Below are 17,697 nucleotides of genomic sequence, written 5' to 3'. Positions count from 1 at the left end.
AAGAGCTGACATCTACCCGATGTCGTGCGATTGCTAATTAATTATATACCAAAAAGTAGGCATGTGACATATAAAAGCATATTTAATATTAACGAACACAAAAGTAATACAACATTTCACGATCACAACCAAGCAAGAAGAGAGACATAGGAAAAAGCAGTCACCAGTTACGGCAGTTTCTACTATTCTTTGATTGGAGGAGAAAGAAAGATGCCTTTTGCAAGTCTTTCGTAACAGTATGGATAAAATAGTCTATAAAATCAATTCAAATTGTCTGTGTCTATGTATTTCTATTCAACGTTATACTTAATAAAAATAAAATAAAATAAAAGACAGCAAGGAAGTTATGTAGGAAAAAAAAGTTCCGGAAAGATCCATGAAACAATTTTGGTCGAGTGTGCTTTTTTTCACATGTAGATTTGCCATTCACAAAATAAAAATGAAATTTCATTTATTTAATCCAAAATTTCATTTATTTCTCAATCCAAAATTTATTTTTGAAGAATTTCGTTCAACAAAATAACTTACAAATAATTTTTGTTTACCAATCTAGGAAGATTAGTTTTCAATTTAAGTTTAAAAAAATAATAAATCCATATCTCGCAAACTTTCTTGAGGAAAACGAATTTAAAATTTTTTTTAACGCTTTAAACATTTTTTACAGACAGAACTTGCGTTTTATATTTATTTCTCATTCAAAATCTCTTGATAAAAACACAATAAAAATTAATTCAATTACTGAATATAACTATTGAAATTTCTTTTTAAAAATAAAGTATTTAAAAATTTAAAATATTCCAGATTTCAATGTTTTAAATACAGCCTTTTTTCCTAGAATTGTTTTAGCCGCCTCACGATTTTTCACACTATATCCTTGTATATTCTTGTTTTTAAAAACTTTTCTTAGTAAATAAGCTGAAAATAGTTAACTGATAAGTTGTGAAAATTATTGTATTGCACTCTGGATCAAACAATTTCACAAATATCAAAGACCTAGTGTATTCAAAAGTGAGCGAAAAAGAGATTAAACATTTATAGGTTTACAAATGTAGAACAAGTAAAAGTGCTCAGTTCAGAGAAAAAAATTTCTCGTTACCTTCTTTCCTCTATTTCAAATAAAAAAATCTTTAATACTGTCTAGTTTGACATTTTTATTTTGGGAAATACCTTGCATAAAGCAAAATTTTAATGTATTACCATAAGATTTTGACTGTGGTACTTTCAGCTCGTGCACTTTTAAAGTCCGGAGTGCTACGTTTTCGCCTCCTTAACATGAAAAAAAGTTCATTCCAAAATAAATCTTTCATAATTAGAGTATGAGAACTGAGTTTAGAAGAATCGATAGAAATTTCCAAAGAATCAACAATGAAACCCAAGATGTTTTCTATCTAGAGTAGCAATCGCATGTTTAAGAACCATTTAAACTGCGAGAAAGATTATTTAAACCACTTTTATAATCTTTCATTAATATTGCTTCTAAATTGTTTCATGGTCTTTGTCTTTTGTTGATATTAATTTCATAGACCATATAATAATAAAGATACACCTGTAGATGTGGCTCGATTCTCTTTTGCTTTCTGCACTCTACCGATTAGCATTAACAAGTTCCCTGCCATGATTGATGCCTGTGATTCTGACTACTATCTAATAAGACTCTTATTTAATTGTACTTTAATTGTAGTAGAAAGGAAAATATCTGATTAGATAGTATGTATGACACAGGCTAATCACATGCTGAGCGATGTGTTAAAAGGATATAAAACATAGGCTTGTTCTACTCGTATCAAATTCTACATTGACTGAGAACTTTTGCTGTCATGCGAATGTGAGAGACACAGCAGTCAATGTGTTAAAATCTCTATTCTGCCGTCTTTTGCTCTTCAATCATAGTAAGCAAAACACGAGTTCACTCGTTTCATACAAATAAAACAACGTCCTAGTTTGAAAATATAATAGATGGGATGCTTCTGGAGGGCCTCGTTACTTTAAATAACAGTCAAATGATGGGGATAGGATCAAATCAGCATTCCATATGCTAGATTGCCAAGACGCAAATAAAGTTCATTTGATCTGCGACGGTTGATTGAAAATATATTAAACGCGCATATACGACAGATAATCGAACTAATTGTATTCCTAGTTCATAAATCTTCAATCCCGAAGCTAGAATCTTATCAAAAAATCGCTTTGTTCATAATAAAATTATTGCTTCCAAATGAGGAGGGAAATAAATATAATTATAGCTGTATCGCAAAGTAGAAGATTCTAACATATTTTCAAAAACTATTGATTTATGGGTTTATCTGTTATACAACCAATTAAGTATGTTTCAATTCTGAATTATAAATTATATTTAGTAACACGGAATCCAAAATGGTGACTGGGACGCACGCGATTGCTAAACTGTATCGAAAGCTAGAAAGAAACATCCTTTCATATCTGGTTTTTCATTTAGTATGTTCGATCATTTGAATGATATCTCTCCTTTTAAATATTGAATTATTTTTATTACATTTAACAATATTAATGCCATCGCATTAAAAATCTTGACTAAAAAATCTGACTGACAGTAATGTATAGATTTTCAAATAAATTTACGAATATATGATATACTAGATGTATCTAAATTTTGCTAAATAAAGATTAAATACCGAATAAAAACAAGATTTTATTTATAATTTTCATGTGTAAAGATTAGCATGTCTCACACAAGCATTGATCTATTACATGTACACATACATCTGAAATAAAAATTAGTCTTTTTCAGTCATATCATATTACTACATTTCATAAAAGATACCAACTTAGATAAATATAGAAACAATACGCATTTACATAGCTACATTAAGTCTTGTAGATATCAAAATAACAATAAAATCCTATATTAAGATAAATATATTAGAGATGTCAAGAATATTCAAACAATATTTTTTTTCAAACCTTTGAAAATATATTTTCTCTACTAATAAGAACAACATTTCCTATTTTGCCACGGGTTTCTTCGGGCATTCATTTTCCGACAATTTGTCAGTTGATTGATTGTACTACAGCGAAATGAAATCCTTTAATATTATTGTAGTTTTTCCTTTAATCGCATGATTTTTAAATATTAACAATTAAAAAAACAGCTTGAATTTTTGCTAAAATGAAAGAATTACTCAAAGAAGATTAAAGCAATTTTTGAAATAAAAATCCTTAAATATTTCAAATTTATCAGATACATTTACTATTTACTAATTATTTTTAAAAAACATTTAAGAAAGAATTTAAATAAAAAATTAGCGAACAATTATTAAGCCTTCATCACATCCATTTGCTCATCCTCTTGTTAGAAAAAATAACTTTTCTGAGGAGTAAATGTTATCTAAATAAAATTTTTTTCCTTTCGTTCGTTTTGTATTTGAGTAGATCGCGCTTTTTATTGCACCATGGTGATCAGGAATGGCAATCAAATCATGTTTTTCTAAAGAGCAAAAAATTCCTGATTGGCTGACCGGTAAAGCCATCAGTCATTCTTTGGTGAGGTGGAAATGTATAAAAAAAATTAGATATATCTTTAATGCTTTACAGTTAATGATATATGACATTTACAGAAGTTAATAAATAAAATCCAGATTTTGAAAGGGATTTACAAATGGATGCAATGAATGTTGACTTTTATTAATGTATTTAAAAAAAATCTATAAGCAGGGATATTTTGAAATCTGCTGAAATGACAAAGTTAGATAATGAATCTATTCAGGTTACAGTTATTTTTATTGAGAAAACAAATTATTAATATTTGCTATTCTAGCACATCTTGATATTTAAAGTTCACATATCAATAATACTTTTTATAAATAACTGTTGTGGCAGAAATTTACTAATATATTTACATTCACAATAAAGCATACTAAAAATATAGTTAAAATATTTAATACTTGACGCTTAAAAGTTGCGAATCAGTCCAAGCATTTAGTATCGTATACTAAAATATGTAGTTGTTAATCGCAATTATCTTTTGCTTTAAGTCTTGCCAGATTTACAGATATATTTTGTGATACATTTCACATTTATTTATTTCACTCTTAGGTTTGCCATTACATTCAAATATAAACAATTTTATTACGACAGTAGTGTTAACAGCGCCAAATAAGATAAATTCATACTTTCAGAACATGGCATAAAATGGACATGGTCATTTTCTTAAATTTGGGGAATTCTTATGAGAAACATATCTGAAAATTATGTCATCTAAAACTAACAGTTTTCAAGTGATAATATCAATTTGGTGGAATTTTTTTTTATCCCAAGATTATTATATGTAATAATGATAAAAAAAAACTGAACTATCTCAAGAATAAAGTGTCACAGTATTATTTTCAGTGGCACGGAAAATATTTTCATTTAAAACAGATTATGCTGAAGCATAAAATTAAAATCTCAAGAACTGTAAATAAATCTATGGTTTTGAGAAAACCAAACTTTTAAATGAAATTTTTCCTCCCTTAATTCTTTAAAATTTAAAACTCACCAAGAGAATAGTATTGGTGTTAATAATAATTAGAACTTTCGATTAAATCATGCACAACAAAGTCGACCCCACTGCAATTAAAGCAGATGAAGTGCCTATCTCCAAAAGGAATATATATATCTGTGCGTGTAGCAGACGTGACCAAAGCAGAGACGCGGCTGCTTCCATTCAAGCATTTGCATATTAAAACTTGCTACAGAGTTTTCGCTAGTTTGAATAGTTTATTACTATTCTGCATGTACTCAATATCTTCCGATTCGTATAAATATGTTGCATAGAGAATCAGGTGTAGGAACAAGGAAAGAGAAATATACCGATACTCATTTGATAATTTTCAAGATCTTTTGTTTTTTTGTGGCCTAATTTTTAACTACAATTTATTTTTTAATTTATGTATTATATATAGTTACCTGTTTGAGTATGAAAAGGATAACATTATCATTTAAGATGCGACATATTTAGATTATTACATATATTCTTAACAGTGAATTTATTGATAGTCAATAAAATTAGTCTTTTGGCAATTATGCAGGTGAATATTCAGATATTATCTAAAGATCCAAGCTTTGGATTAACTTGGAATTCAGCTCGCAGATTTAAAATTCTTCAAAAACTACGTTAAAAATTGAAATTAAGATGTAAAGTAAGTGACATGCATTTACAAAAGCTGAGTGATACGATGAAGATACAAGAATATTATTTTAAGATGTTAAATACCGTTTTCCTTAAATAATATTAAAATACAATTTATATTCAATTGAAATGAGAAAAGAAATATTTGAATCAAATTTTTCAGTAAACAATTATGTAATTATATAGAAATTTTCTATACCAGGAATTCCATATTGCTATAATATAAGAAAGCTGTAAATCTTGCTAGATTTAGCAATTACAGTGTTTTGACGATTTAGACCAATTAGCCGAGGAAATCATATTCATAAATTGGAATTTCATCAAACGAGGAATTTTGCACATACAATGAAATCAATTTTAACTGGATAACTAAATTCTGGCAAATAACATTTTAAAATTATTCACTTATATCACCATTGATCGAATTACTGTAATCAATGCAATCAGTTACCGATAACACTATATAATTACAAATAACATTCAGAATGAGCAAATGCTTTAATATTATGAATCATAATAGATAAAAGAAACAAATCTTAGGGCTTTTTGTGAAATTTTAGCCTCTTGAGCAAATTATAATGAGGCGTTATCCAAAGTGGTATCTCATTTCTGAGGTACAGTTTTGTACAAAACAAGTACGCCAATGAGACCTATCAGAAGTATTTCACGGGAAACTTTTATATGTGAAATCTTAAATTTCTACTTGATTAAAAATTGTATTAGGGATAAAGCTAAACAGGAAAAAATTTTGATCCAGTAAAAGGCGTTTGTGGTCTCATTGACGTAACTCCATACATACAAAGAAGGCGGGTGCTTATCTTTCAGCTTTAAGAATCCAAGGCATCCGAAATATTGGAATTGGAAAAAATGTATTTAGTATTAAATTATTCTTCATTTCTAGAAGCAATTTTTTTTCCACATTCATGGTTTTCCTTTCATTGATAAAGGAAGCAACAATCTTCTTAGACTATGACGCCCTCTAATTAATAAGAAGGTTCGATTCCACGTTCTTAGTTAAATAAAGTTCTTAGTACTGCGTCGAAATTTCCAAGCATTTTGTTTTCCAATCAGAGAAGTGCATAGTTTATGTACAAATATTTCTTTGCCAAGGTATGTTATGTTTCGTGGTCTGCAGATCATCTGTCACTGTGCAAACTGCAAAATGAGTCTTTAAATCAAACACTAAAGAGATTATTTTTAAATGAGGAAAAAATTGCGTATTATGCAACATTAGAGAATTTCATAAGCAATCTAACATATTTCATTTTTTATTTTATGGATGTTTTAGCGTTTTGATCATTTATAATACGAATATGTACAATAGGATATTCATTGGCATCACTGTCACAAGTTCAACAAGCTGCTAGTGCCCTTTGAGCGTATTTTGCGTATTTTTTGCCATGGCTACAAATATTTTGATGATTTGGATTAAAATTTCCTTGACTTCTTTCCAAAGAGATGACAGACCTTTGGCTAAACAATGCATCAACAAGATCTAAAAATGAAAATAAAAGTTAAATTATTTCATATATGATAATTATGAAATATGAGTAGATATTTTTAATGTGTAAAATATTGTAATACACAAAACTATTTTCAAGATATATGCCTTAAAATAAAAAAAATTAAGAAAAAAAAAAGGCACATTAAAAATCTAAACGTTGGCCAGTAAAGGTATATCTATAAATTTCCTTATTTCAAAATCTGCTTTAAACTATTTAAAAAATAACAATCGGAAGAAAATTTTTACAAAAATGAAGCTAGTATCATCGGAAAATGAAAGGTAACTTGAAGGTGGTGTAAAGCGTATTCGGAAAAATGCCTTCTGATGTTTCTGCAGATAAAAGGGAAAATATTCCTTAATTTTTCAATGCCTGAATTGCTGTCGTCGAATATCTGTTTAATATGTTTGCAATACTTTTGTCTCTATTTGAGCGATTGAATTATCGCTAAGCTTTGGTACTGTTAAATCACTAGCTTGAAACAAATGAAAACTTGGTAATGAGAAAACAAATTTAGAAAGTAGTGGTAGGATATTTCAAAGAGAACTTTAATTTTAATATGAAGAAATAAAAAAAAAACATTTGAAAGCAATTGAGAAGAGGCAGAAATTAATATCAATGAAATGGTAAAATTTTGCATTTTAACACTAACTGCTAAAAATATATTCTTCAGAAATAATTTCGTTTGAAGTTATTGAAGAGAAAAGGCGAGATTCTGCTTATTTTTCAATTAATTGAATATTTAATTAGCAATTATTCATTGAAAAGTTAACGATATTTCTCCTCGTCTAAAAGAAAGCCCCAGCTTAAGAAAAGATGTGAAACAATCTTCACACACATACATACACACAATAATTTAAGTTATCGACATGTATGTCTAGTGGTGTAATTATATTAACTCTTTACAGTTATTTAACTATTCCAAAACAAAATATAAATTTTATGTTACAGCAATAAGTACACAAATTAGACTACTGAAAGAGCGTTGTCTAATAGACGCAAATTGGATTTCCTGGCTTAATGTTTTTTATATTTGTGTTTCGACAAATTGAGAATATTTTTCATTAGTTACAATTTAATGCCACCATAAATGAAGAGTAAGTTGCGGCTACTCTTTAGACAAGAAAGTTCAAAAAATGCTTAAAACCTAAATCTTGTAAAATGTCATAAATACGCATTTTAATAAGGAGTGAAACAGATATGAATTTAAAGATCGTTTCTCTCATTCGGTTCGAATAAATAACAAAATAATTACGAATATTGCTTGACCATGACAGAATTGTGATATGGTTCATAAAACTCTGACAAACTTAATCAAATAGGCGATTCAAACCTACCGCAGAAAGGTCTTCTCTTGGTTGAATGTTATGCAGGAAAATTAAAATTTCCTCCAATCTTTTGAAAGTGTTCATTTAAAGTGGTGTTGGTGTCATTCAGTTAAATCAACAATAACAAAACCCTATTAGCCGAATAATTCAAATACAATGTGTGTTCAGATATGAAGGTTCCAGAAACAAATTTATTACCCTCCAGTACTTGAAATATTCCATATTGGATAGCAAGACATTCAAGAAGATCCTGTAGCTATTCAAGCTTACGAGGTCTTTGAACTCCATGCATACTTCTTTGGGATTATAAGCCAAGATTTTAAGACTGTGCAGTAACTGAAAAAATTAAAATTAAATTTAAGCAGTATCCTTAATGAAAATTATCCTTACCAGTATCCTGAAATTTTAATAAAAAATTATGCAGTATCCTTAATTTAATAAATTATATGGAGTAAAAATAGGACAGTATTTCTGCCACAGAGGACTGCACTTAATCAAGATTTGTTGCAAAATCAGTTACATTTTCTTTATGTTAAAATAATTTATAATTGCATATTTTAAAAAATTATTCTACTGACAGCATAATTCATGATAAATAATTTTGTTTAATTCGTATTTAAGGATTTTTTAAACGAGTAACAGTTATCTCTATGCTATCCTTTCATTATGAAGTTACATCAATCCAGTTACATAAATTGAAGCTAAAAAATAACTGATCTATTTGAAAACGATTTGCTTTAGATTTCAATAAATGATTTGAACATAAACTAGAAAAAATATTTACGAAATCAAATTAAGAAACAAATTTCAATTTCCAGAGAATTTAGGTATTTCTATAAACATTTTCTAGATCAGATTATTCTAAATTAAATCATCCCTTAAAAATCTTTCTCCGGTTCTGTGTGTATCTTTCCCGTTGAAAATTAACTAAGCAACAAACAATTAACAAAGAATAAATAAGATTCATAAAAAGTACTTATATTAATTGTTTAATATTTAATCTTAATTCTTAAAATATCATTTATTATATTTACTATTTCATACTTTATATAATTACCATTTACACCATTTATTATATTTCCAAATTAAATCATAGTTTCCTCACTATTGCCATAGTTCAGAAACTTACTTTCCATAAGCGATGACAAACTTGGCAATACCCCTCAGAAAGCATCAATCAGGATTTCAACACAGCCAGGCTCTATGGGAAATTAATCTACCAAAAAAAAAAAAAAAAAAAAAAAAAAGGAGCCATTTTTTGTTGACAGTTGATAACCTTTCATTGTCCTTGTAATCGAGAGGCATATCACAGACGCATTTGTACGTCTGTATCAACTGTATCAATAACAAATAATTAGAATCAATGATAGAAATTTCGATGTGACGTTTTATTTAATGATGCAAAAATAATATCCTAAGGTGAGGAACCATTGCTGTTGAAAACTTATACGGAATGCTTGGCTTCAGCTCTTTTCACTAGCTAATTAGTGAAGATTTTGAATGCAGCAGTAATCAAAAGTATCAAAAATTATGAAATGCTGTATTTTCAAAACATTTTTGATGAGGTAATTGTAGATTGTTTCCCTTCAAAATATGGCAAGATTTTAAACAAATGTATCCAAAACAATTAATGATGATTTTCAAGTGATTACCAAAAGACATAATGAGCAAATTCTTAATAAAAATATAATTGAAGTTTATGGTCTGTTGAACCTTCAAAGTTCAACATGACAAAGACTCCACAACATACCTTTATTTAAACATCTAAGGAAACGACAGTTTAAAGGAAATTTCTTTGCAAATTGTTCAATCCATCTTCATATTTTGAATTTCTCCGATTGTTAACGAGATATCCAACAAATGTTGATGCTCATCAAATCCACGGTACTACGGGCAAATCCATTAGGTTTAAATTTCGGTTTATTACTAACATCGCTCGATTGCTTAGAATTCCAGGAAATTCTGCCATGATCTATTTCAGCAACTATTCCAAACATATTAAATTCAATGCATGCATTTAGTATAATTCGCATATGAACATTCAGCAAAGGACCTGTGTGACAAAAGCAGGATGCTAAACTATTTCTGCAATTTCGATTTAGTGAATAACCAAAATGTACTTTTTTTAATTTTTTAAAATTAGGAAGCAGAATCCTCACCGATATATAAAGTGTGTATACTTATTTTTCCGAATGACTGATAATTAAGGCAGTCTTAAACATTAACAGGAAATGAATGTCAGTGGTTAAAAAATTACAATGAATGTAATATTCCAGAAATTTTTAAAAAAATTACTATTCCATGGATTCAGAAACGATGTGACGTATTAGATGCGTTGAAATTCTTAACTTGCAATGACATGTCTGACTCGAATCGAATTATTGACTTTTTAGTTTTAAATCTGCAATGAAATGGAAGTATTAATTTAAGAAGCATAAAATATTTAAAAAGACTTCAGTATCTTAAATGTCACATAATTATAGGTATTGAAATGAAAATTAATTAATGATATATTCTATTTCGGAAATTAAGAATTTAAAGCGAATTTGTACGTAAAGTTTTTCCTATAGAATCAAAATTTCGAGAATTTGAATGGTGATGGCAATAAATAAAAGGATTGATTAATTTGAATTTCAATGGCACAAAAGCCAGACATGGCTATGTTGTGCCAAACGTATGGTGAATATATAAACATATAATATAAAATTACAGTGAAAAAAGTTTTAAAATACTCATAATTCGTTTTAAAAAATGGTTAAGTACTTAAAAGCAAGTGGCACACTATAAAACTAATCATATTTGATGTAAAAAGCCTATCGATTGTAAAAAAAGAAAAATATTAGAGCGTGGATTTTCTCCCACAAGATCGTTCAGAGATAAAATCGTTGTATTAAAAAAGGATTGACGTTGGAAGTTAAAAACTACAAGGAAGTTAAAAACTGCTATTCAAGTGGGCACTCGATTAAAATATGCACACTTGAATAGTGTTTTTGGCATGCACTACAAATGGGTGCGCGTTCACCAAAAAGTAAATATTTATGTGTAAAACGCGTATTCCCAATTCGAAGACGAGTCATTATAACGTCCTTTCTCCTAATTGAGGCACTAGACCATTTGCTAAATGTGGGTTTTAACGAATGTAATTTGTTTTTTTCTTGCAAATCCCATTGTTGCTGCCACATTTTGTAAAATGTGCTTCTTTATGTAGCATTTAACATCAGTCAAAAGGACTAATCTGTTAAGTGGGGTTGATGCAGATTTAGCGACAGAATCTGTCAACTCATTACCTTTAATTCCCACGTGACTGGGTAAAACCCAGCAAAACATTATGACGTGAACCAGCAAAACATTATGACAAATCCTTTGCTTCTCAGATCTTTTAAAAGAAAAATATCACAAATAATCGGATTATTACAGGAATCAGTTTCTTGTAACTGCTGCAAAATACTCATACTGTCGGTGTATATGCAGAAGCAACAGGTGCTTTCTTTCGATATGCGTTGTAAACACAAAAGATTGTTATAGCCTCAGCAGTAAATACAGCTTATAAGCAAATACGGTATCTTCAAAAGCAATACCGCATCCGACAGTTTTAGTTGACTTTGAGCCAAAAATATAGGGGCCCTGTAAATATAGGGGCATATTGCGAATACAGACTTCGATGAAACTTAAAAATTTGATGATAAACAATCAGCGCAGTGGAAATTTTAAGAAACGAGGAAAATAAATTAATATATTTAATGGATGGAATATTCTAAAGTGAAAAATTTTAAAAAGTCACATTTTTCTACTTGCAGACTAGTCATTGTCGATTCTTCGATGAATGATTTTGTTCTGTTCATAAATGGGTGAAAGTCTGTCAAGGTAAGAATTAAGAAATGTATTCTGCAGTGGGTGATCTGGTAAAGACATGTCTTTGAAATAATAATTAGCAGATAACTGCTTACGTCGCAATTTAAGAGAGGTTTGATAGCAATCAACATATAAAGCCTGGACAGGTGATGTCCGGAATGCGTAGAGCAGAGTAGTGAACAGGGTCAAGTTTCATCACGAGCAGATCCGTAGTCAATGCGAGATAAGATGACTGCCTGATACACTCGGAGTAAAGAAGTTCTATCAGCTCCCCAAGAGGTATTGGACAAAACCTTCAGGATATTTAAATCTTTCTCACATTTCTTCCTCAAATATAAGATGTGTGGATGGAAATTGAGTTTTTTTGTGTCAAAAATGACTCCGAGGAATATAATTTCATTTACTAAATAAATAAAAGGAAGAATGAATTAAACATTTCAATATTTCTACTTGGAAAACTGAATATGGGGTTAATTCCTAATAAAAGAATGTTTTTGGCACAGTATGATGAAAATTTGCTTTTTCATCTTGAAACCAAACGAAACCTAATCACAGATTCATTAAATTTTCCAAAACGCTCTTATGTTTAGCCTGCGCAATATTAAAAAATAATTTATGGCTTTGTTACAGTACACCAAAGAGAAAATAGGATTTTGAGCTTCATTTTTTGGAGGAACTGAATTCATTTAAACCAAAAGCTTATAAAACTTTTTCTGAATTCCAGATGTGGGAAATCCAGGATTTAAGAATATAAGACGATTTTATATAAATTAGCGCCAACAAGTTCTTATATTTTTAAAATTTCTATGATCTAAATTTTTATTTTATTTACTTATATACCGAATTCCGAATCAAGATTATTTCCTTTATTGATAAATTATTTAATTTCTTCGTTAGTTTAACAAAAAAGCCCGGGTATTGCAAAACACGGTTCTTTTTGTGTTTTTCAATTTTTATCTAGTCTAGTTCCTATTTATACCAATATATTAATTATATGACGAATTTAATAAGCTTTTGTATTATATACATAAGATCATTCAGTTTCTTACGTAGTGGCTGGCCTGTTTATCGGAAACGATTGCGAATAGTTAAAAACTGATTGCGGATTTTTTTTAAATAAAAGATAAGTTTATTAGTTTCAATTAATCACTTAATCGTTGAAAATTTAATATTTGCCCTGTAACAAGTATCACTTTTTTTCTACTGGAAAGATAATTTTAAGGCATTTATATTGCGAGAATGGTTTCATACTCAGGTTTACGAAACAGATTTAGTAATCAAAATAGGGAAGATTTTTGTATCATCTATGGAATAAATTTATAAATCATATATTTAGATAATTATTCAAAAGATATTAGGAACTCAAGTTTTTTATTAATTGCTTAAGATGCATTCAGTTAAATAAAAACAATTTATCCTATATTTTACCTTTTATTAAATTTAGGGTATTCTAATTTTGAATTCTCATTAATTATCAAACTGCAGCTCAAAGATTGAACCTAAGGACTATAAATAGTAATTTTTGGTAGATATTGAGCAATTATATTTAGAATTAGACTCAGATTTCAGTTTCTTGGATATGTAGTCTAACTGTAATCAAACTTAATATACGACATTTATTCATGAATTGTTTTTGTAGTATTTGTTAGTCAAAATAGATTGCAATTAAGGCTTTTTTTACAATAACATTTTATAGATAAAAATAGGCTTTTTCTACTTTCAATTTATATGTATATTATGTAAACATAAAATACAAAATGCCAGTTTTCGATATATTCTAGATTGTTAATATATTTTCAGTATCAAATTATTTTGCCTTTCGCTTTGTGCAGTAATGAAAACAAGCTTCCATACTTGCGATGGAAGCGTTTTGGAAAAGAACTATAGAAATTGTATTATTTGATACACGTAAAAAATAATGTGGAGCAGTGACATTTGTCCGTCGGCTAAGTGTTCAAAAAATAATTGAACTTTCAAATATTAGATTAAGTAATTCTTACCGAAATTAAATATGAGCTTAATGTATCTTAAAAGGAAAAGCTAAGATTAAAATACACATTGTTAATGTCAATACAATAATACAAGAATTTTAGTAGTAAATCATATAGAAGTTCTTTACCGATCTTGTCGACGAAAACTGCGATTTCCCTTTTTAACAAAGAAAAATTGTTTTTAATTCATTTTAATATCCTTTTACCGCCACCGTAAAAGATATTACGGAATTAAAAAGTCTTCCTTGTCTAATTTGACAACGATGTGGTGTCAAGATGTTCATGTTTGAATTTAGAAAATCAAACTGTTTTCCATATGATGAAGGTACAATCATATTTTGGCATTGAAGGGAACTAAGAATGAAAATGAAATACTTTAAAAATCATGACAAAATTCTTTCACAAAAGTCACAAAAATTCTTTCTCAGAATAAAAAAATACAATCATAGAACGGCCGGTCAATTATTTGTGGGAGAGTTGAATTTTTACAATTTCAGTGCTCTATTTCCTATAGTGAATTCCGAAGGAAACACTACTAATCATCTAAACATTAAACATAGCCTACAATTTTTTACTGCGCGTAAGCAGACATTATGAAACTTACATTACATACACTTCGTAAACTCATCTAGAAAAGTTATTGCCCACTATGCACTTTCCACAGTATTACTCACACCACCAACACATTTTGCAGAAGTAGGGCATTACCATCTCCGCAAGCTCCACATAAAACGGAGTCATTGCTCGCTCCGAAAACTCGCCCCACACAAAACCAGAGACATTACCCGCTCCGCAAACTCGCTCCATATAAAACAAAAGGCATCACCCACTACACACACTTCACACAAAATCAAGACACGCCGTTTGCTCCAAACACCAAGACACGCCGCATGCTCCAGACACCAAGACACTACCCGCTTGCACCACATACTCCACGCCACTCCCCACACCACACACTCCACGGCACTGCCCACACCACACACTCCACTGCACTGCCCACACCACACACTCCACTGCACTACCCACACCACACACTCCACTGCAATACCCACACCACACATTCCACGGCACTGCCCACACCACACACTCCACGGCATTGCCCACACCACACGCTCCACGGCACTACCCACACCACACACAATTTTACAGAAACAAGACTTCACCCACTCCAAACACACTACAAAACGAAAACTTTATCCACTGCAGAAATGAAGACCTAAATTATTCTCCGTAAAACTTTCCCGAAACCCCTCCATAATTAAAATATTACCCACTCAGCACGTATGCACAGTCTGCGCCTCCATTGCTCACAAGTTCTTTTATTAATTTTCTTTCCGTGCATTCCTCTTTCCCTCGATACATATCGCAATCTTTACTATGATTACTTATCTATGATCACCACCGCAATCATATTCCACTGCTCCTACATATCTCATGCCAGGTTCTCAATAAACCTCCACTACATATCTCACACCAGACATTCTACGGACTTCTACTACACATCTCAAAGCCACATGCTCGACACACGCTACATGTCCCATCCTGAACGCTTCGCAAATTGCCACTATATATTATCTCACACCGGACATTCTACACACCACCTTATATGCCCCACACAGGACGTTTCGCTCACAACAAGAATAGATATACGACGCTGTGAATGGAAATTTAATTTGCTATCCACGTAAGCTTTTTCAGTATGTCTTACATTTTTGCCCCACGGTCCTAATCAATCTATTCTCAGTTACGTACAATCATAATTCACAATTTTAATCTGCCCATTTGGAGATTTATTTTTCACTTAATATAAATTTGCATATGACAAAGGCAATTTCACTCGAAGAAATTTATTTTGCAAATTGCGTATCATTATCATTAAAGGCCAAGTTTCATTCAGCCCGCTTCATTTTACATGAAAGTTTTATATTAAAGATTTGCGCAACCTATCTAATATTTCAGGGCTTTTAATGTTTACGTCGAACTTTTACTACCAGTAGTCCATGTTTTTCTTTGAATAAGCTATATATTTTACGCATTTGATTGGGAGATTGAATCAGTAGTATGAAAGCTATTTCAGCTTTATAGCTACATTAAATAATCCTTATTTTATAAAAATAACGCTCCTTATTTTATAAAAATAATGCTATTTTACTTTTAATATATGGAATTTTCATGTAATATATGGAAATTTATACATGAATAAATGAACGGCAAAGATTAAATTTTTTTGAAGTTTATATTTTATTATAAATTATTTAATAAATTTCATTATTAATTAAATTTTATTATTAATTAAATAATTTATCTTTGTTAGAAAAAGACAAGAGACAAAAAAGCTAATATTGTAAACGTTTCATGAATCTGGTTCGATTAATTAAAAATATATCTTTAAGATTTAAATTTGAACATATTTGTTATAAAGTATGATAACGTTATAGTTACCTCCAAAATTTTCTGTACTTTAGCATGATTTGTAGTTCTTAAATTTCAGTTTAATAGCAAAAGTGGAAATTTGAAAATCTAAAATTCAATTCAATAACTGATAAAGGCTGAACTATGGAGTCAATTGTTACTTTTATTTCACTGAATACATCCAAAGTAATTAATAAAATTTGAGATTCTAGAATAATGAAGGCGATTAGCTAAGAGTCTAATTTACAGGATAGAAATCGAAGGACAGCTAAACCACGTGTCCTCTAGATAAATAAATCCCTAATATACAGTAAGAAAGAAAAAAATCATCTCTTTGGATTATACTATAAGATTATTCAATAAGAACAAATGTATTATTATCATTCCTACAGCATTTTCATTTCACCCTTGTTCCATGTCAATCAAAAATGGACTTCGTGTATTTTCTCTTAAGATCATTTACTTCTTTTTTTTAAATGATGTCTGATGTCTTTATGATCAACTGATGTCTTTAATTTTCCAAATATTTTTACTCTTATTTTTTTGACACATGGATGTCGTACGCTTAGATAACTTCAGAGAAAAGGATTTAGTTATCAGTAAAATTTTACCATTCATTTGAGTTCTTTAAAATGGAAGAAATATGAATTCGTTTTCCGTACATGTGTTTACAATTATTCAGTTCTAACAAAGGAATTAACCTCAAAATCCTGTTTGCGGACATTCCGACAGTAAAAGGCATTTATGAAAAAAAATGTCCTCCAGTTGTAAATTACTTTACAAAGAAAAAATTAATTGGACTGCATAAAATATAATCGGCAACTTAATATGTATTTCGGAATATTTTTTTATGAAACAGGGGATGTATTAGCTATAAATTGGAAGGGACGCTCGACCATTTTGAGGTATCAAAGTTATATTTTATAGAAAAAGTTATAGAAAAAAGAATGGAAACTAATAATATGGTTTTACATGAGCTGCGAAGTAACACAAAGTATGAAAAGGAATATTTAGATTTCAGCAATTCCACTCAAGATAAATTCAAGTATAGCAATTTTTAAAAATGTGCATGTATTTTTGAAAAATTAGTTTTTTTTCTTCTGAAATACTCTTATTTTATTGTGTTATCAAATATGTATATTATTTTCATAATTCATTTTAAGGTATTAATTATAATTATTCAATTAAAAAATTTACTTCTTTAAATATTAGAAACATTCGAATATCAATTAAAAAGGATTAGAACTTTATAAAAAATACTTATAAAAGAAAAGACTGATATTGTTCCATAGGTCTTCAAAAGATTAAAGAATTTTTTTTATTGAAATTTTCTGGAAATAACCTTTTTTTAAAAGATTTGACAAAAACTTACTGAACCTTAGTTAAATTTAATAATACTAACAGTAATTACTTATTGAAGTACTCTGATGTTTTAATTTAGTGAGCTCTTTAAAGATAAGATAAAA

This window comes from Argiope bruennichi, chromosome 1 (assembly GCF_947563725.1).
Source record: "Argiope bruennichi chromosome 1, qqArgBrue1.1, whole genome shotgun sequence".
NCBI lineage: Eukaryota > Metazoa > Arthropoda > Arachnida > Araneae > Araneidae > Argiope > Argiope bruennichi.
The sequence above is the reverse complement of the archived record's forward strand: the minus strand, read 5'-3'. Positions refer to the sequence as shown.